This window comes from Stenella coeruleoalba (genome assembly GCF_951394435.1).
Source record: "Stenella coeruleoalba genome assembly, chromosome: 11".
NCBI classification, from domain to species: domain Eukaryota; kingdom Metazoa; phylum Chordata; class Mammalia; order Artiodactyla; family Delphinidae; genus Stenella; species Stenella coeruleoalba.
This window is the reverse complement of record NC_137157.1, coordinates 36,501,566-36,522,491: the sequence shown is the minus strand read 5'-3', so window position 1 is coordinate 36,522,491 and position 20,926 is coordinate 36,501,566. Positions and strand designations below refer to the sequence as shown.

At 40.5% G+C, this 20,926-nt stretch overlaps 1 protein-coding gene across 3 annotated transcripts in view; it reads left to right on the top strand.

Annotated features, from left to right (window-relative positions):
• METTL25 (methyltransferase like 25) overlaps positions 1-12,282 on the top strand; it is a 379,431-nt gene extending 367,149 nt beyond the window's left edge. For 2 of the 3 annotated variants that reach the window (XM_079936895.1, XM_079936894.1), the window contains one exon: positions 6,300-12,282. The gene's annotated coding sequence lies outside the window, so the exon portion shown is untranslated. The remainder of the gene's footprint in view (positions 1-6,299) is intronic. The other variant, XR_013830493.1, reaches the window with a different exon arrangement.
• Positions 12,283-20,926: the final 8,644 nt, after the last annotated feature.

Below are 20,926 nucleotides of genomic sequence, written 5' to 3'. Positions count from 1 at the left end.
AAATCCTTCCTACAACCATGCATTACAAGCCCAAATCCTATAAGAAGTTCCTAAAAACTCTCTCTTACTGAGGCAACCCCCCATTCTCCTGGAGTGCATGCCCCCCGGCTGCGGTCAGCAAAATAAATCTAGTTCGGACTACAGTTTTGTTCTTAGTGCCCTTTGGTTGATGGGCTATAAAAGTTTCTAGATTGTTTCTCTAGGTGGAAGGTGGTGCTAAAGCACACTGAAGAGCAATATTGGGGAGAAAACTAAAAATTCCATTTCAGATATGTTGAGTGCAGGATACTTTTGAGAAATTCAAGGAATATTAAAGAAACACGGGTCTAAAAGGGTCTGTAGAACAAAGGGAAAGCATGGATACAAATGTAGAAGTTATCAACGTATAGATGGAAATTGAAGCTAGAACATGGATGAGATCACTCAGTGCGAAAAGCATAAGGAGAAAAGAATGGAGAAACTAAAACTCCAATATGAAGTTTCTGTAGAGAAGTGTGAACAACAAACGCGGCTGCGAAAGCACATCCAGAGATAAAGCAGAAGGACCAGGAGCAGATCATCATGTGAATCAAGGAAGAGGATATCTCAAGGCCTATGGAGTAACCAATGGTTGGAAGCATTTGAAAGATCCAGTAAGAAGAGAACGGGGAAATTCCCACTGAAGTCCATCATCGACATTTTTTGTGAAAGATTTTTCAGAATTTTGATGGAAGCGGAAGCCAGAATAAATGGCCGTGGGATAAGTATGAGGTAAGCTAAGTGAAGGAAGAAAGAAGGGTCTTCCAGGAGGAGGGACAGAGTGATAGTGCTGTAAATAGTGGTTAAAAGAATGGGTTCTAGAGAGAGACTGAGTTCAAATCCCAGTTGTGTGCCTCACTAGCTGTGTGACCTTAGTTAGGTTAGTTAACTTATTTGTGCTTCAGTTTTTCCATCTGTCAACCGGGGGAAAAACAGTAACCACGTGCAGTTATGAGCAGAAAGAGATCAAGTAATAGAGATCCTTGTATATAGTAACGTCTCAATAAGGACAAGCAACAATTATTGCAAAAACATGAGAGAGCATGACTCCATTAGGGGCTTGAAAGTTGTTTAATGTGAATGGTGAGTATGGAGATAAGACCAGACAGCTTGACAGGGTCCTAGGCCTGGAAGCCGTGAATGACATGCCAAAGAGATACATTGCCTCTCAAGGCATAAAAGGTTCATTGAGGGAGTTTAGGAAGAGAGTGATGTGATTATAGTTCTAGTTTAGAAAAATCGCTCTGACTATATAGCCTACAGGATGGATTGGAGTAGAATCAAGCTGAAGGCTAGGGCAGCAGTTAGGACCCCATTTCAAAAACCTAAATGAAAAGAGATAATGCCTTGATTAGGGCAGCGGAAGTAGAAATGGAAAAGAAAAAAGTTAAATCAAGGAGGTAAAATTATCATGACTTGGTTACTGATCCTATATTGTAGGTGAGACAGAATGAAGTCTAGGATACTCACCCTTCACCTCCCCTCAAGTTTGTAGCCTGGGTGACTAGCTAAGTAGCACAGCCATTTACTGAGGAAGAAAGTCTAAGAAGGAACAAAGGTCTAAGGGGTTGCTTATTGTTCAATTTTGGATATGCTGTGTCTGATAATACCCACATGTTGAAGATATCCAATATGCAACCTGGAACCCATAGGAAACTTTGAGCTGAAGATCTATTAATGGTTGTTTAAATCATGACCATTCAAGGGGTTACTGAGGAAGAATATCTAGAAAGAGAAGAGTATTAAAAAAATGTCATTCAGAGAGATTAGGAAAATAACATTAGTTGACAACAGACAAATGCTAAATCTTCTTGGGAATTTCTTAGAAGACAAATGATGGCAACTGCTATAGCCAGCTAACATCCAGCTTCTTTTATTCAACAGTGGAGAATTTACGATGAGACGGGGAGTGGGGACCAGGGGGAAGGCTAACCCCTCTCTCCTCCACTCAGGCTCCCAGCCTCTCCTCACGGTCCATGTGATGTGAGAAAATAAGCATCCGGCACTGGAGAGATTGGCAAGTGGTTCCTTGAGAGTTAACCAAGCTTCAGGGTCGTAGGTGTTTGGTGAATAAGGTGATAGTATAGGGTCGTTGGTTTTCTCTAAATAAGGATTTCCAGAAGCCCTCGGTGGAAAGGACCACAACAATGGGGGAATGAGTGAGAAGGGGGAAGAACACAGTAGGTTACATGTAAGAGCATGAGCGGACAAGATGATGGGTGGTGCATGTGTTTTGTCCACTCAGGAAGGATGGCCAGGTGAAGGCATGTAGTCCAAGCTTTTGGTATTTCAAACAGAGGCCATGAGAGGCTTCCGATGGTCACTTTCTGTCTCTGTGCGTGATAATTACCTCATCCCAGGCAGTAGATGTTGCACACCAGCCCAAGTCAAACCCTTTGCCTTAACTTGTTGCCTGGTGAGCTCTGCTCACGTTTCACAACCCATCTGAAATATCACCTTCTCAGGAAAAACCAGGACTCTCATTGAGCACATAATGGATATTGGCAGGATATTAAGCAGTTAGTGGGAAAATGATCACACTGAAACAATAATAATAATAACATTGAGCCTTGAGTTGGGAAGCCTATGTTCTCTTCCTGGTTTTGCCACCAAGTATGTGACCCTGGGCAAGTCACTTCACCTCTTCAGGTCGCAGTTCCTTTATTTACATAATGAGAGAGTTTATATAATGAGAGTCAATGAGAGAATTTACATAATGAGAGTCAATAAGTTCTATGATATTTTATAAGTAGCCCATGACACCATGGCCATCGCTAGGTTGAGGGGCAGAATGCAGACTGAGTGGGCTGCCCAGAATGCTGGTAGGGCTGACAGAAACCCCTGCTAATAGATCAGCATTACAGATCATTCCAAAGAAAGCTATACCATAAAGCAAGCCTACTAGCAGCCTGGCTTTCCTTGGTGTGCTGCCCTCAACAGCAGAACCTGCTCAGTCTTAAAGGACCAGGACAGTTACCCTACTTTGGATTCTCTATGGGATCTTTTTAGGTTTTCTCAGAATCTGCAGGATCATTCAATTATCAGTTAACTCTTAGGGAGGAGAGAAGTGAAGGAGTGAAGGGAGTGAAGGGGGAAAGACTTTGCGGAGTGGACTTCAGTGCCCTTTGCCAACCTCTTACCTTTCCTACAATTTACCCACATCACTTCTCCTTCCCTCCCTCCCACGGTCTTATTCAAAGGGATCCCTTCTCCTTTTTCTAAGGCTAGTTCTGTTGTTTGTGTTCATAGGTCCAAACCTACTGCTCTAGTACAGAACAAGGGCAAATAACTAAATAATAATCATATGTTTGAGAAGGAAAGGACAACCACCACTAGACTGTGTCCTGTATCAACATCACCGCCCTTCCTTTATATTATAAAGTTTGAGGTAAAGATCCTGATTCAGGGGAAGCCACAGCTCTATGTCTCCAGTTCCTTCCCTCATTCACTGCCAACTCACAGCAACCAGATCCCTCCCCCAATCCCAGCAACTGGCAACCACATCACCAGATCCACAGGATCCTTTCTTGACTATACTACCGTGTCTGCCATTGTTGGGGAACCCCTTCCGTAAACTTTCTAAAACTACAGATGTCATTCAGCCTAAGTAACCACATTTTTTTTCTCTTTGCCCATATCTCCTGTCAAAGGGGTGAACACAGACAGCCATGTTTTATACCCAAGACTCTCAGGACCGCAGGTGATGGGAGCATGAGTACACACCTGGTCAAGGCAACCTAGATCCTTGATGTGACCTGAAGAAAGGTTAGACCTATCAGATTCTCCCTTTCTCAGGAGTTTGAAATAGACAAAAGTATGGGGTGGAAGTTGAAAAGTCATGGTATATAAAGAGATTCTAGGGGCAGTGTTTGACCATGTGAAGCCAAAGTTATGAGGGTCAGAAACTGAATGAGCAGAGAAAGAGGTCATTAGAGAGAAGAGATAAAACCAATACACAGAAACAGGAAGGCCATAAGATTCAGGGAGATGGAGAGAACATCTGACCCCCAAGAGTTGCTTCCCAGAAGCCAAAAGAGCCACTGCTCCTAGACTGTTCTCCTTCCACTATCTGTTCTCTCTCTGCCTTCTTTGAAGCCTTTTCTCTATTTGTGCTTTAAACTCTTAGTCTTTTCCATTGAAGGCTCTGTCCTTGGGCCTTTTTCATTCTACACACTTTCCATGGGACATGGTCCCGGCTTCCAAAAGGACCTGTATCTGATGATGCTCAGATCTGAATTTCTAGGCTATCTCTCTAGGCTACCTCTCTCTCCTGAGCTCTAGACCTGTTTATTCATCTGCCTGATGGACACTGCCACTCCCATGGGCATTCCACCAGCACTTCAAAATCAACATGTCTAAAATTAAACTTCCGGTCAAACCTACTCTTCCGCTAATACTCCTTTTCAGTGAAGTAAACTTTCAGCTGAAAACTATAACCACCCTAGTGGTTATAGTTTATATATATATATATAGTTTATAGGTTATAACCACTATACCCTCCTTCCAATCCATTGGAACATTAAGTCATGTTCATTCAACCTCCTACCTTTCTCCTCACTACCTCTCCTCTCCAGTCCCACTGCTACTAAGTTCAGAGCCTCATAACTGCCCTTTGGTTTCCTTGGCATGAGTCTCCTACCCCTGCTTATAACTCTTCTATGGCTTTCCAGTTTTCTGACAGGAAAATCCAAACTCTTAAACAGGGCGTCCAAATCTTCCATGATGCTTCACTTGCCTAGTTCATTCGTATAGTCTTTCTCTGCACTCCATCTAACCCCAGTTTCAAATGATCCAGACTTGCTGCAACTCCCACGGCATCTCAAGTGTTGCCTCCATCTGGACTTTGCTCTCACCGATCCTTCTTCCAGGAAGGCTAGCATCCCTTTCTCTTCCTGCCAACACTTTCCTGTGTTCTCCTTCAGTATTTATGAGCCTGCCCCCACATTTAAATACTCTTCTTTTATTATGCCCCAGTGGTACTCTGCACAGATGACTGTGACATTTATCGCGCTTAATTTTAAAATGTTTGTATTCCTCTCTTTGACCTAGAAGGGCAGGAAATCTATCATTTTTACTGTTTGCCCTGTGCCTAGCAGTGAAAGCGTTCAGAGCATGCTGGCGAGGAAAGGAAGGAAATGAATACACTGATCCTCCAGGGGGAAGGAAACTAGCCTATCCTCTGAGAGAATCGAATAATGCCCAGTAAGTGAAGCCATGAAATTTTATGGTCATAATTTAAAATGTCCTTCAAAAAGAAAAGAAACAACAACAAAAAAAACCCTCTCCTACAGAGAGCAAGAAAGAGCACCTTCCTCTTCCTCAGAAAGTATAATATCACTTCAGCACCTGGAAGCAGGAACCCCTCAAAGATAGGCAGCCTGTTTCCCATAAGGATAACTGAGCAAGATGAAGGAATTTCCTCAAGTAAACAGAAACCCTCAAAAATATAAAGATTTTTCATCTACACCCCTATCTTACCAAGATGCGTGGGTGGAATTTGCTCCATTTAGACCCTGGTAAACAAAGTGAAAAATGGAGCCCATCACAAAGGAATGGTCCCAGTGCCCCAGCAGACACAGGCAGGAAAGGCTCTGTCCCAGCTGCCAACAGTGCTGGAGAGTCAGTTGGTCCCTCACTAGCTGAGCAGCCCCTGCTGCTGGCCAGCTGAAGAAAGGCTTGAGGGAATGTCTCTTCATAATTAATCCAGGTGGGAGAAGACCTCTACCCCTCTAGACTGGGTCCCGTGGGCTGAAGTGTTGAAGGAGAAACTGGGATGGTGAGTCTGTCCACAGGTGTCCCTCCCATTTGTACCATGGTATCTAAGCACGCTCTCAGGTACCACTCACTAGTCCAGGAGGGAAGGAACCGACTGAAGCCAAGGATGCACACTGAGAGAGCTCTTGGGTGGAAGAGGCGCTGAGGAAGGCACAAGAAGTGGGGAGGGGCCCTTCCGGAAGGGCTGCGTCAGCCAAGGGCTTTGCACCTGGTAACTTCTGTGGGGGGAAGAGGGAGCCTGAGAGAAAGAACTTTCGCCTGCCGGGATAAAATAGTAAATGCAAGCTGAATATTCTCATCAAGAGTGGGAAGCCGCTTGACTTCTGCATGCTGAGAAGGATTGTCTTCCGGACACATCCGGGGGAGTTGGAAGGCAGGCCATGCATATTTCCCCCGTTGGCCATTCCTCTGCCCCAAGGCTGCAGGCAGAGGTAAGTTTCATGCTTGCACAGGTTTCCTCTGTGTGAGTCTCTTCCCATTCTGGTTAATGCTTTCTTGTTCTCTAGGTTTCCTCATATGTGTCAATTCCTGTGAGAAGCAGTGGCTGATATTCTGCCCACACTTCCACCGCCACCCAGGCGAGGAGTAAGAACATCATCTAGGTGGCTGCCATGTGGAGAGCACATGAACAGTACGTTACCAGGCCTACTTCCTTATCTGCCTGCAATTCTGGGCCGAAATGACTCAAAGGCAGGAACCGTGAGAAACACCACTGAATCTCCAGATTCTGACATGGAGCATTGTTCAGTCTCACATGTTTAATTAAGGTTTATTGAACCTTTATAATACAAAATATGTTATATATCATAATTGTATATGGTATAAGATGAAGTAACCCAAAGCTTGTAATATTGCAGTGTTCTAAACTGAAGCATAAAAGACGCTCTGAATGGACCTCTCAGGCTGGACGACAGCCTAAGCAGTAAGTCTATGAAATGGGAATACAGAGGGCAGAGCTAAACCATTTCTGTGCCAGAGACCCCTTGGGCCCCTTCTCAAGCAATGTTTTTTAACATATAGTAAAATACATCATTTGACAAAGGAAGCAAATCATATAGAGATAGTTAACAACAGAGCTTTTAAAAATGATAATTTAGTAATATGTGTGTTTATTACTCATTAAATAACAAGATCAAGTAGCAGTTCTAAAAACTACTATGGGGATTTCCCCGGTTGTCCAGTGGTTAAGAATCTGCCTTCCAATGCAGGGGACGTGGGTTCGACCCCTGGTCAGGGAACTAAGATTCCACGTGCCACAGGGCAACTAAGCCCACATGCCACAACTAGAGAGCCTACGTGCCGTAACTACAGAGCCCACGTGCTGTAACTACAGAGCCCACATGCTCTGGAGCCCACTCAGTCACCACAACTAGAGAGAAGCCCGCACGCCAGAATGAAGAGCCTGCGTGCTGTAATGAATGATCCCATGTGCCGCAACTAAGACCCAACACAGCCAAAAACAAACAAATAAATAAATATTTTAAAATAAATAATAAAAACTACTATGATTTTGAAGTAACAATAGATGTGAGCAATATTTGAAGATATTGGCCATAGCTGTAATGTGACATGAAAATATCTGCACCTTCTATTGGCAAGAGCTTCAGGTACTGCCAGTCATACTGAGGTTTTTTGTCCACGTTTATAATAGAAGGAAACACTGACTTTCAATCAGAGGCTAGTGAAAATAAAGAAATAGGTTGTCTCCAAGATCCACGATCATGGATGCCCTGAATTCTATCTGTGGATTCCCTGGGTTCAGTATACCCTCTACCTGTAGAACACAGGAAAACAGACCACCTAAAATAACAACTATGAATAGCAATTCTTCCATATTTAGAGGAATGATATCTCCCCAAATCAGTGTAAGCCTCCACCTACACTATATGATAAACAACTATTTCAGGAGTACTTAGGTTTATGAAGGATATCAGTATTCCTTTATATATTTAAAATGCAAAATTTTGTAAGGCTTACTATAAAATTATAGTAATCAAGAGTGTGATATTTGTTTAAAGACAGTTAAATAGGTGAATGGAACAAACTAATGAGTTAAGAAATAGGCCCACATATACATAGGTGGTTGATTTTCAACAGAGGTGTCAAAGCTATTCAAGGGGGAAAACACTCATTTCAACAAGTGGTGCTAACAAATAATTAGGTATCAAAATGAAAAAAAAAAATCTCAACCCTTACCACGTATCACATACAAAAGGTTACTTGAAATGGATTTTAGATCTAAATGTAAGAGAAAACTAAAAACCTAGAATAGAATGTAGGAGAAAATACTTTAGTTAAGGAACGGTTCCTTAGGACACGAAAAAACAGACCATAAGCAAAAAATCTGACAAATTGGTCTTCATCAAATTTAAAATGTCTGCTCTTGAAAAGACACCTAAGAAAATGAAAAGCAGGATACAGATTGGTAAGAAATATTTGCAAAGCACGTTCCTGATAAAGAGCTTATCGGCAGAATATGTAAATATTAAAACAAAAACTCAGCAAAAAGAGAGGCAAAAGATTTGCACAAATATTTCACCAAAGAAGATATGCAAACAGCAATGAACACATGTAAAACTATTCAACATGATTAATCAACAGGAAAAGATGAATTAAAAGGAGATAATCACTACACACCCATTAGAATGGCTAAAATTAAAAGGATTGATAATACTAACTGTTGGAGACAATGTAGAACAACCCGAGCTTTAAAGATTGCTGATGGAGATGCAAATGATACGGTTATTTTGGAGAACAAATTTTCGGAGAACAGATTTTTATAAAGTTAAACATACCATATGACACAACAATTCCATAGATGTTTTCCTAGGAGAAATGAAAACAGAGGTCCATACAGCAAATGTTAATTGTTGCTTTATCCATAGTAGTCAAAAATCCATCAACAGCAGAATAGATAAAAATATTGTGGTACATTCATACAATGGAATACTTCTCAGCAACAGCTAGCAGTGAACTGCTGGTACCAGCAACAACATGGATGAATTTCAAAAGCATTACAGTAAGTGGCTGAGCAAAATAAGTTAGACACCTGCTGTACATGCTGTATTTATATGTCATTTGTACAACATTCTAGAAAAGTCAAAACTGTAGAAACAGAAAACGGATCAGTCACTGGTTGCCACTGGGCTGTGGGTGAAGGGAAGAATTGCCTACAAAGGGGCATAAGGGAACTTTCTGGGGTGATGAAAATATCCCATATGTTAATTTGGGTGGTGAACACACAACTTGCGTGTGTGTCAAAATTTATTGAACTGCACTTTAAAAGGGTGAATATTATTGCATGTGACTTGTATCTCAATAAAACCCGACTTTTAAAAAATTCTAAAGTTTTATCAAAGAGAAATGATAAATGATATTTTGTTACTAGAGCTAAATTGTCATGTTAAAGAATCCAAAATCAGGATTTTCCACCCAAAATGAAAGGCACTTGTCCATACTCTAAATACAGAGAGGAACAGATGTATTGGCTCAGTATCTTATTGGTTTTGTATGCCATTTGGAAATTGGATTGTTTTGACAAATTACTTGCTAGCCAGGAAAAGCATTAAGGGATTATTTGTCCACTGTGATTTCAGATTTTCCCTAATGATAAAATCATTTGAAATAAGAGGGCAGCCAAAGTAGTTTTACTCAGGGAGATATTATTTCATACATAGACATGTCAGAAACAGCATAAGCAAGAAAAGGAGATTACTCCAATTTTTATTTTAACTTCAAGTGTTATAAATAACAGCAGCAAACAATTTCAATGCTAAATAGCACAAAATTCAGATTTCCTTTTAAGAGCTTCTCAACTTAAAGACTTGAAATCATTTATTAATGTGGGTGTTGTAAACTTCACGTTGCAATTTGAATCTTTACTTCTCAATCCATTTTTTTAATAAGTTTATTTATTTTACTTTTGGCTGTGTTGGGTCTTCATTGCTGCGGGCAGGCTTTCTCTAGTTGCAGCAGGCGGGGGCTACTCTTCATTGCAGTGCACGTGCTTCTCATTGCGGTGGCTTCTCTGGTTGTGGAGCACAGGCTCTAGGTACATGGACTTCAGTAGTTGCAGCACATGGGCTCAGTAGTTGTGGCTAACGAGCTCTGGAGCACAGGCTCAGTAGTTGTGGCGCATGGTCTTAGTTGCTCTGCGGCATGTGGGATCTTCCCAGACCAGGGATCGAACCTGTGTCCGCTGCATTGGCAGGCAGATTCTTAACCATTGTGCCACTAGGGAAGCCCTCAATCCACCTTAATACCTACTTTAATGCTATTTGAGGATACCATCAGATTATATATCGTTGATTTTACTTGTTTATGGGCTCTAATGTCTTCCTACTGTTCTACAGAACGTTTTACTTTAATACAATTCTATGTATTTCAAGAATTTCTTTGCAGATAAGTGGTGTGTCCTTCAATAAAGCAAAGAAAAACTTTAAAATCTTCATTAAAGCAATAGTCTTCATTTATTTGTTCATAGAACATTAACATTATCTTCCTTATCTAGAAGAGCTTTTTTCTCAACTACAGTTCATAGGATGAAGACCCACCACTTATTTTAAATGAGCTTCTGTGTAAATATCAAATTAAATGAATTAATATTTACCTTTGTGCTTTTTAAAAGTATTGTCATAACATTGGTTGTTTTAATGCACTAGCGGTAGATAGTTTAGTTTATTTTTATATTCTATGGATTTTTTTTGCCAGAAAGACTAACTAAACTGCTAGATTAGTGCATATTTTTATATTTTTCTGCAGATATACTTGATCTCTGAGTAATTATTTGCTGTATTCACGTGAGGTTTATTCTTTTGTATCTCTAGGTCTGCTGCCATCTAACACACTAGCTGCTAGCCACGTGGGATTATTTAAATCAGTTAAAATGAAATGAAATAAAATTAAAAATTCAGTTCCGTGCTCACACCAGACAAATTTCATGTGCTCACCAGCCACATGTGGTCCGTGGCTATCCTATGGAGCATTCCCATCATCACAACAGTTCTAGTGAACGGCGCTGGTCCAGATCAGGGTCAGAAAACTTTCTTCTCGTAGGGCCGGATAGTAAATATTGTAGAGTTTATGAGCCAACAGGCAAAACCGGGGTTACTGTTTAGGCACTTATATAACCATTTGAAAAGTAGATTTATTTTAAAATGGAAAAAACCTTCTTAACTTGCAGGCGGTGAAAAGCAGGCAGTGGGCTGGAGTTGAGCCATAGTTTGCCCAGCACTGGTGCCAGTCATTCAGTCCTTTATCCATTAAGAACATCTTTTTTGAACAGATCTATGTTTTAAGTGCTGGACTAAATATTAAGTTTAGCATAGTGAACAAGAGACATAGTCTCAGCTCTCAAGGAGTCCAGCACGTTAACAGGAAAGGCGCTACAACAAAAATTACACAATTAATTAGTCAATTATTATAATTTAACAAATAAAATGAAGGAGCTAAACAGGATTTTATGAAAGCAAGTAACAGGGGAACCTAAACTGGTGTAAAAGATTGAGTTGATTCTAAAAATTATCTGCAGCTAACATTATAGTTTTAATGTATAGCAACTATTTAGACTTTCCAGCTGACCCATGTGAAGAAAGCACTGTAAAAATTAATAAATCTAGATAATATTTCTAAGTGGGCTGATGTTCAAATATATTAATTCTTACATACCATCTGTTTTATATGTGAATGATAGAAATTATATTTGCTAATATCACATTTACTGATGTTTGGTATTTTATTTTCCTCTACTAGCATCTTTTATTAGAATAAAAGTGTATAAATTAAATGCTTCCTTGTAACTAGAAAAACTTGCCATGGACTAACTCCCCAAATGGCCCCAATTTTCTATTAATTCTTTATATCAAAATTCAAATTGAACCCGTTGTTAAAGAAAACAATGTGATGCATATAAACCTAGGCTACTTTGACAGATATTTTTTTAGAACATATGACTTCTTTTCATTTATGAGAACTCAGTATACATAATCAGCACAACAAAACAAAATAAAAATATCCACTATACTGTCTTCCCGTATAATGGCAGTGTTTCTCAAGATTATATTTGATTTTCTGAGGTCTTTATGGCACTTTGCAGCTCTTTTAAATGTGGCCTTTTTTATGGTGGTGTCAAGAGCTTGCTGTAAATCTAAATATTTAATCACTGAGCACGTGAGAGAGAGTTGAGTGAGCAGAAGCCATTCTAAATTGAGCACACACCTTGAATGACAAATAGGCCAAACTGAAATTGTTTATAGATTAAATCATGTGCCTTATATCTGCTTTGTTTCAATAAATAAACCCCAAACTTAAATGCAGCTGATTATACATCAAGATGAGGACAAAGGGGATAAAATATTTCCTAAAACTCCATTTTCATGACATGGAGTTTAATTCTTCAATTTCACTGAAATTAACAGATCCTGCTGACTCAGTTTTAAGCTGTTCTTTTATGATGACAAATGATGTACAGCAAGAAACTAGAATTTGACCTTCCCTTCGCAGCTTCTTAGAACAGTGCATATTAGGATAATGCCAAGAATAGTGGGGTTTAAAAACAAATTTAAAAATCGTGACTGAATCCATCAAGAAAAGATTCCATATGTGACTCACTAGCTGCAGCGCTGCTTTTCTCTCACCTTTGCACAGTTTCAGCGCAGAGCTGCTCTGTTATTCTGTAACGCACTTCATGCAAAAATTAAGGATTCTGGCTCCCTCAAGGCAAATGTCCTCAACTCATGTTTACTGAGTAAGAAGAAGAGTCATATCTATTTAACTCAGAGTGTTGAAGGCCTAGCACAGAAATCAGGTCTTAATGTCATCGGGGATGGAGTCAAATTGACAACTGGCACACATTTTCCTCGTGAACCATGGAACTTCTAGGCACCCAATGGTAAATCTGTAGATGAGCTCCCCCTGTGCTTCCATCTGAGGTTCCTTCAGTCTCCAGGAAGGAGCTTCGCTCTGGTTCACTACACAGCACCATCACTGCTGAACCCGGTGCCCTTCTGCTGGTTCCCGTTTGCTTGAACTTTTGACACAGGAATTGGTGCTGGTGCAGAGGTGGACGGGCATCATAATCGGCTGCTGGAGTCATAGGAGGTGATGAAGTAGGAGGAATCGGCCGTCTCAGATCTGCTCCACCCTTCATTTCTGTATAGAATCTGTGTCAGCTGGATCCCGATGTCCCAATCCTGATTCTTGAGATCTCAACCATATCAAAACGTCTTTGGGCACAACTCAGGTTCTCTACTTGCATTTCAAATGTTCCACTGTTATCATCTATCTCTGAGACCCTCCATGTTTCCCTTTGATTCCTCTAGCCCCAGAAGAAAGCTGAAAGATTTGCTAGGATCTCTTTCCCCCAGTAGAAGCTCTCTGGCTCAGCCAAGATCAATGCTCAGACCTTAAAGAAAATGATGGCCAAGAGCTGCCAGCTTATTTCAGGAAGTGATTGTCCTCTTTCTGCAATTTTTGTTTATGCCATTTCCTTACTTTCTGATATCTTTTAAAATATGTGCTTTTTTTTTGTAGTTTATTTGCCCTTTTTTTGGTGGTTGCAGTAAAAGTGTTGGTTTGCTGTGACCTACTACATCCTGCCCAAAAGCAGACCTATTCAAGTTACTTTTAAGATGCTGGTATATGTCTACTCGACCTCATTAACACCTCTGTTCTGTACAGCAAAGGGGAAACCTGTGACAAGGTAGCTTCTTTGGTGAGGGGTTAGAAATGAGTATAAAAGTATGCTTTAGGGCTTCCCTGGTGGCGCAGTGGTTGAGGGTCCGCCTGTCGATGCAGGGGACGTGGGTTCGTGCCCCGGTCCGGGAGGATCCCACGTGCCGCGGACCGGCTGGGCCCGGAGCCATGGCCGCTGAGCCTGCGCGTCCGGAGCCTGTGCTCCGCAACGGGAGAGGCCACAGTAGTGAGAGGCCCGCGTACCACAAAAAATATATATATATGCTTTATAGAGTCTGGAAACAAACTCTAATCCTTTTCATTGGTATATATTTTAAAAGATACAACCAAGAGACATAAAACTTCAAAAAAATCAAAAACACACAAAAGAGCCAAAGTTGGGCGTTGTCCAATTACAGTGACCTATCTTTTTTAACACAGGAATTCCTAATGTCTATTTAAATATAATTAATATATTGTATTAATATATTTTATTATATATATTTTTATTAATAGAACTCACTTCCCACACTCATTTCTGTCCTTTCACACTTGGAGTAGCAGACTGTCAACTGAGGAAAAGATGGAAGTATGTTACCTGTGTTCACACATCCCCATCTGTCCCCTGACATATACATACACTACCCACACGTGCATACACAGATGGCACTAATGGCAAGTAAATTTTATCAGCCTACCCTATTCTGTTGTTTGCTTAAAGGGCACAGATTAATACTCTTACCAGTTCTGTGGGTTTTTTTTTCAAGTAAGCTTTTTATTTTGGAATAATTTTAGGTTTACAGAAAAGTTGCAAAAATGAAGTTCCCGTATACCTCTCACCCAGTTTCCTCTAATGTTAATATCTTACATTCAGACCATGCATTTGTCAAAACCAAGAAGCCAACATTGGCACATTAGTATTAACTCCAGACTTTATTCAGATTTCAATAGTTTTCCACTAATATCTTTTTGTTTCATGATCTAATCCAAGATACCATATTGTGTTAAGTGTTTTGTGATTGTTTTTTCAATTGATGTTTTGTAAAGTTTCGCATTTTCTTAATTCAGTGTCCTGTTTGTGCTTCTATATAATCCTTTAGTTTTCATTTGGGAATTGTTTTGAGTGCCGAAGTGTCATGTTTTTCATACTCCAAACTCCTAGGTAGGCCTCTGAAGACAATTTGTCCTTTATTTATGACACTATATATTAAAGTAACTGAAAATATTCAAAATAATGCTTACTTTGTGCAGAGTCCATGAACTCCAACTGGAACACATAAACGTCAAATTTGAGCAATAAATTTTGATTGATTTTGAAATTCCATTTAAGGCACTATTTTTCTGTGTAGAATCTCATGGAAAATATTTTAAAATATTGTTTTATAAAAAATTGTTTCCTATGGGATCTGAAAGTTCTTTAGATAGATTTTTCATAGAATGTCTAAACGATTTAAATACCATTTCAGATTGTCAGAGTGACGGATGTTTTTAAATTATTTTATTAACAGTGATTTATCACTCAAGTTTCCAGTACTCTGAACATCATTTTTTTTGCTTCAACTGAACAACTGGCATTTTTCTGTTTTGTTCTTTTCCTTGTTGTGTACTCTACTCTGGAGCACTTTCAAATTTCAAAAAAGAGCTTTTATTTGGGGGCCATCAGTGAATGGGCATGAGCCATTGTATTCAATGAAATAAGCATTGTGTGATTGAAGAATAACTAAGGGGATGGATCATGGTTCCATTAAAAGTACCAAGATACTCCTGGAAAAGCTATGAAAATATGCTCTTCCATTAAGGAAAAGCACTTATCAATGCTGCCAGTCCTGGTAAAGATTGTCTACTAACATAAAGCAGACATTTCTTGTAACATACATAAGGAGGGCATTAGGCTTGATCACAGCATAAGTATCTGACAGGTAGGACTCGGACATCTGAAGGTAACTTTGTAGCTCTCATCAACTACAGTTGACTGCAAAACTTGGCACCAGTTCAAGGGGGCAGCCATGCTCTGATTAAAGGTCTGGGCCTACAGATCCGTTTGGAAAGGTTTCGCATTAAGATGATTTAGCCTAAAGAGAAAATTACTAAAGCATGGGTCCCACACTGGTGACTTGCAATCTTATTTTGTTTGGCCCAGACAGTGTGTTTTCTCTGTTTGTTTTTAATATTTGAATTAATTGCTGAACTCTGAAATGTTGGGAGGTCACACTACCAAAATCTGGATTGCCCTCATTTCTACATGTCAGTAAGAAGCTAGAGGTGACGAGCAGGCCCTTTCTCGATGGGGCACTTCCTCTCCAGCCACACACAGTCCTCACCACACGTGATTGTCTCCTAGCCCTTCAGCTGCCAGTTACCATCACTCCTCACACAGCTGTTTTCCTGTGATGAAAAGGCTCTGTTTCCACGGTGCTCTTCAAAGTAAGAAAAACAGCTGTGTTTGAGAAGGCAGGTTCCTCATTCAGCGATGCTCCCAACCGGCCCTGAGGATATTTGACCTTGTGACCCTGGGTAAAAAGGTGAGGTCATGTTCACCAGAAGGTAACATCCCACTACCCTGACTTTCAAACTGGAATTGAGATATGAGTCCAAACATGGTGATTTTTACCTTTAAATGACTTTTCCCTTATCGCCTGCAGTAATGGCATAGTGGTTTTATGCCCAGACACTGCAGCTAGACTACCTCGGTTCAAATTCCCACTCTGCTACTTATAATAACGTACGCTTAGGCCAGTAACTTAACCTTTCCATTCCTCAGTTTCCTCAACTATAGAAGGAGGAAAAAGATAGCACCTACATCACAGAGCTGTTGCAAGGATTCCATGAGCCAGTGTGTGGGAGCACTGGAACCAGAGCCCGGTTCGTGTAATGTGGCATTAGGATTAGCTGGTGCAGTTGTACTCACTTTCTGACTGTGCTAACGTGTAACTTATTATACGTGGCTCACATTGCCTCCTAAGTTATAACTCATCCTGGTGTCTGATCTCCACCCACGCTCTGCACCTCCAGGGGTCTGTGCCAGCTCTAGGGTTTGGCGGTGCATTTGCATTTGGAAGGAGGTAAATAAGACAGTGAATAAAATACATTCAGAAATGATAGGGACCTTAGAGACCACCTAGTCCAAGGGCTGGCAGACTTTTCCTATAGAGGGCCAGATTGTAAATATTTTGGCTTTGTGGCCAGATGGTTTCTGTGGCAACTACTCAACTCTGCTGTTGTAGCCCAAAAACCGCCATAGATACAGAATGTATGGGTGTGGCTGTGTTCCAATAACTTTATTTATGGACACTGAAATTTGAATTGCACTTACTTTTCACATATCATGAAATATTCTTCTTTTGATTGTTTTTCAACCATTTAAAAATGTAAAAACCATTCTTAACTCACAGACCATAAAAAACAGGTGGAAGGCTGAATTTGGCTGACCCCCAGTCTAGTCCCAAACTTACAAACTCCAATGCTTTCACCTGGGAATTTTTGGTTGAAATGTGAAGGTACCAGGCCCCCACTCCAAACCCACTAAATAAAAATCTCCAGGTGGTGGGCAGTGGAATCTTTACTGTGAACATGTGTGTGATCCCCACCAGTGTGCCTCTAGGAACCATACTTTGAGAAACTACCCACGGCCTTCCAATGAATATGGAGACTTCATGGCCCTCTTCATAGATCTAGAAATGATTTACAGAGGTTGAATACAACAAGCACCACATTGCAAAAGTGAATGGGATCACTTGTGACCTAAATTATTTAAATGTATTCCTTACATTCTTTTATTTTTTTTTTTCAGAGTCTCCTTTTCACAAAGGTCATTATTTCCTTTTACTGTGTTGGAAGGATGTGGTATCATCTTGAAATTACCCTAAAATCACTGCACATTAGAGAAATCTCATTTTGTGTTTTTTGTCAATGTAAGAACATGTGCATGTTTATTGACATCCTTTGTGGTGACAAAAGAAGAAATCTGAAAAAAATTTAAATGGTCTAGGGAATAAAATCTGGTGATGCTTACTTGAAATTTTATGCCACTATGTAAAGAATGTGGGTTTTTTTTGGTTTGTTTTTTTTTTTTTTTTTTTTTTTTGCGGTATGCGGGCCTCTCACTGTTGTGGCCTCTCCTGTTGCGGAGCACAGGCTCCGGACGCGCAGGCTCAGTGGCCATGGCTCACGGGCCCAGCCGCTCCGCGGCATGTGGGATCTTCCCAGACCGGGGCACGAACCTTTGTCCCCTGCATCGGCAGGTGGACTCTCAACCACTGCACCACCAGGGAAGCCCTAAAGAATGTGTTTGAGCTCACATCCCTGGAGGAGGGATGTTAATCACATACAAAAAAAAAAAAAAAAGCAAGAGACAGTAATGTGTACAATATGATTCCACTTTCATTAAAAAAGGAAATACACTGAAGACACTGGTTACCTCAGACAGATAAGAATAGAGGGGGAAATGGAGGATGAAGGACACAACTTTTTCTTTAAACATATCTTTATCGTTTGACTTTTTGTAGGAATAATTTTAAAATAGAAAAAATTTTAAGTGAAAATTGGAAACAAAATTTTGAATAACCTTGATAGCCTGTTTGTTTGGGACAGGAAGCCATTTCCCTGATGAGAAAGAGAGGTCTGCTTCTGAGAGTCACCAACTTGGACAAAGTGGAAAATTTTAATTTATAATGTGAATCTGGCTGCAAAATCACACAGTTATCATCTTCTTTTCCCAACTTAGGTCAGCAGTTCAAGAGATCCTTTGATGTGGAATTCCATGATATAAATCTCATCTACAGTCAGGTAGAACCCTGACTTTGAACAAACCCCTGCTTTGATTAAACAAGAAAGAGGCAACCCATTCTGTTTTTCTGGTCTTTACTTTTAATAGAATATAATTTTAATACTTTTAATAGAGTATAATTTTAATAAGAAGTCTGTGGTTTGTTGCATTACAGAAAGTTTCTTAGAAAAGTAATCTATCTAAATAATTGCTAATTACACAGCTCTTGTTAGACTTCCACTTTGCCCTGCTATTTTTTCAGCAACAGATTTCTTAAGAATTGTGGAAAGCACTGTTATCAAATGCTAGTCTAAATTATTCCATCTCATTTGGACACAGCTGTCATTTCCATATAATTATATTTGAGCATTAGATAACTAATGCTTTCTGAAGTCGAGAGAAAAATAGATGAATCTAATAAATCTATAAAGGAATTCCAAATTAAATATACTCAAGTTCAAAGTGAAAATTACAAGACAAAGAGGGGAACTTCTTTTTTTAATTGCAACTTATCCATTTGTTCACATGCCATTTATTGAGTGTTCACTATGTCAGGACCTGTGCTAGTAAATTTATATGTGCTATCACTCAAAGGGAACAGCTCAGAAGAGTTAAGTAACATGCAGTCACACGCTAATAAAGGCACAAGCAGTGATTTAACACAGGTATGTATGTACGGACCTGATATTTAACAAACATCATGGTAGCTCGGTGCCGGGCACTGTTCTAGGTAGTTTATGAATATTAATGTATCAAATCCTCATAATAATTCCAGAGGTAGGGACTTTTTGTCCATACCACTTATAGGTGAGTTCACACACCCAGAGGGAGGCTAAGTGAATGACGGAGCTGGAGCTCAAACCCAGCCCAGACCCCAGAGGCCATGCTCTAAACCTCCCCACTAGATGGCCTCGTCTGTCCTACAGGCTTTGTTGCCCTCTGCACTGGTCTGCTTAGGAAGGCAGACAGACTCATAAGGGCAGAAATGGAGTGAGTTGAGTGCTGAAGTCAACAGCAGTGGCCCTGTAGCATTTGGAACTCTGTCATATGAAGTGACTGAAAACCCAACCCAATGCCTTCAGAACAAAAGGAGGAGAGGGAATTTATTGTGTCATGCTTTGGACTGAATTTTATCCCCCCAAAGCTCCTAATGCGGAGACCCTAACACCCAATGTGACTGTATTTGGAGATAGGGCTTATAATTATAAAAAGAGGTAAGTAAGGTTAAATGAGATCATAAAGGTAGGGCTCTGGTATCATAGGATTAGTGTCCTTAAAATAAGAGACACCAGAGACCTTTCTCTTTCTCTCCCTCCCTCTTCTCCCCCTTCCCCTACCCCCTTCTCCTCCTCCTTCTTCTTTCCCTCCCTCTCTCTCTCTCTCACTCTCTCTCACACACACACACACATGCAGACACCAGCATAGAGACTGCCTGTAAACCAAGAGCAGAGGCCTTCAGGTGAAACCTACTTTGCTGGCACCTTGATCTTGGATTTCCCAGCCTCCATAACCATAAGAAATAAACTTCTATTGTTTAAGTCACCTAGTGTATGGTATTTTGTTATGGCAGCCTGAGCAGACTAAGACACATTATGGCTCTGAAAAGTCCTAGGGCTAATCTAGTTCAGATACAGATGGATTCAGGGGCTCAAATACTAATATAATACTCTAGCTTTTTCTCTCTTGCTCTCTCACTCTCTCTTGCTGTCCCTCTGTCCCTTTCGCCCACTCTTGTTCTTCTTTCCTCTGAATTGATTTCATTCTTAGCTCAGCATCCTCTACATGCCCCCACCCCTCAAGCTGACTGAGCAATTCTAGGTCACTAGCTGATCCTAATGATTCTGACGCATGATCCTAATGAAATCCCAGGGGGAAGAATGCATCTCTTCACCCACAGTTCTAAACAGAAGGGTTGCAATCAAGCCTTACAGGGTTTGCTTGGGTCAGATACCGATCCCTGCACCAATCACTATGGATTGGCTAAGCCTGAGTTACATATCTCCCCGCCGGAGCAGGCAGCCTGGGGTCAGCCCCTTTTGAACTATTGGCTGTGCGTGGAGGAGCGTGTCTCCCCGGGAGGAAATCAGGATGGCGGCACCAGGAGAGAGAAGGGACGCCAGGCCAGCAATGCCAGTAAGTCCACCACAGTGTTTGTTATTAACCTTCTACTAGCTCACTAATTGTCAACAGAGTCTGTGCAGTGAAATGACTTGGGGTTTGTAAAAACTAGATGCCAGAGGCTTACCTTCAGCAATTCAGATTAGATGCTTTGTTCAGAAGCCTTTTGAGGATGTATGGACCAGAGGCTCTGGTCTGAGATACTCTTCTTTTTTGTTTGGTAACAATGCTGAGATTCAGTCTTTTCAGATACAACTTATTGGAAACTAACAAGAATGTTATGATTAAACATGTATTTGGTCTTTGTCCTTGTTTCTGTCACAAAGCTTCTAAAACTCTTGAATTTCCTAAGTGATAAGGGTGATAAAGGTGTCTTAATATACCTAACAAACCCCTCTCAACCACACCTGAGTTTATGTCAATTAGATAAATTTTGTAAGCACTTAAGGATGGTGCTGGTTGCCAGGGGAACCAACCCAGTGATTAAAGGGTTGGAGATTTCAATCCCACCCCACCTCTGGGGAGGAGAGAGGGACTGGAGGTTGAATCAATCACCAGTGGTCAGTGATTTAATCAATC